Genomic DNA, 1,554 nt, shown 5'->3' with positions numbered 1-1,554 from the left:
GAGAGCACTGGGGAGGCAGAAGCAGGCAGATCTCCATGAGTTCAAGGACAGCCAGGACTACACAGAGAAACCCTGTCTCAAAACAAACAAACAAAAACCTAGAAACAACAACAAAGCTAATCTGGCCCACAGGGGAGACCTTGACTCTAAACAGAACACCTAGGGGAATAAATAAATACAGCTCAGGAGTTGAACGCCAGCCACGCTCAGCTCTGTGATCTCAGGTCTCAGCATCAGATCAACCAAGCCTGGGGGTCTGGTGGGATCCCGTGGGAGATGGGCTGCAGGGCATAAGATCGGGGCAACCAATCTTAGCCAGAGAGAATAACAGAGATGTGGAGTGAAAAGAGAGACAGGGAGGACCGAATCCACATTTCTGTGTGAGAGTTGACTGGAAGGGACCAGGTGACCCCCAGACTTCAAGCCTTTACCTTGGGTAAATCGGAGTCTAACCCAGCTACTGAAGCCGCTCTTCCAGGATTGGCCACAAGAGGGCAGACCTGTTCCTTCTCTTGCCTTTTCTCGAGGATTCACCAGAGATCAGAGCTGGTTGGGGACCTGAGGCTAAGTTAAGCCATCTGGGGATGTACAAAGGTCAGGATCTCGATCCCATTGTTTTGTTTCTTTTATTTCTTGACCTCAATGCTAGTCATCTAGGGGAGGCTGAAACTGTGATCCATCTGTGTAGACAGACATGATGGCCAGTTTATAGCCAGAAGGGGGAGTCTGGACAGAATGTTCTAGATGCCCTGATGGGAGGTGACATGCTGAGCACGCCATCGAGGGCTGGGCTGAGTTTGTTGGTGGCAGGCAGACATTGAGACAGGCCTGGAGTTTAATCTGAGTGTGACTAGTTCGTTCTCTGTTTTCCTGTCCCCTCCCTCCCCTCTCTCCTTCCTCCCTTCCTCTCCTCTGCCCCCATCTCTCCCTCCTTCTACCTTCTTCTCCTTCCCCCCTCTCCCTCCCTCCCTCTCTTTCTCCTTCCCTCTTCCTCTCCCTGTCTCTCTCTCTCTGCTTTAAATAAAAGTCTGGGGGGCGGGGAGGGGCATCAGTGAGGTGACTCAGAGGGCAACAGCACTTGTTGCCAAGCCTGACAGTCAATTCTCAGAAACCACATGGCCGAAGGAGAGAACAGACTCTAGCAAGTTGTTCTCTGACCTCCATTTGTGTGCTGTAGATGCACCCCACCCACACACATATGCACACACACACACACACACATTTTAAAGTAAAGCAAACAAACAGGGCCTCACTGTGTAGCTCTGGATGGCCTGGAACTTCTGTTCTTCCTGTGTCAGCCTTCCCAATGCTAAGGTCACAGGCCTGTCCCATGACGATATCTGTCTCTAAAGATCCCCAATTCTGATGTTGGGTCACCCAGACACCAAGAACAGCAGCCTCTACTGGAGATGGTCAAGACAAGAGGCCCATTTCCCCTTCTGCATGTACTCGAGGTTAAAAGACTTTGTTCTGGAGGGCTCCAGGTTGCACTATAGAGGCAGAAAACAAAGACGTGGCTTTGGGGTCCAGTTGACTGGTTAGGACTGACTGACT

This window comes from Mus caroli, chromosome 7, assembly GCF_900094665.2.
Source record: "Mus caroli chromosome 7, CAROLI_EIJ_v1.1, whole genome shotgun sequence".
NCBI classification, from domain to species: Eukaryota; Metazoa; Chordata; class Mammalia; order Rodentia; family Muridae; genus Mus; species Mus caroli.
The sequence above is the reverse complement of the archived record's forward strand: the minus strand, read 5'-3'. Positions refer to the sequence as shown.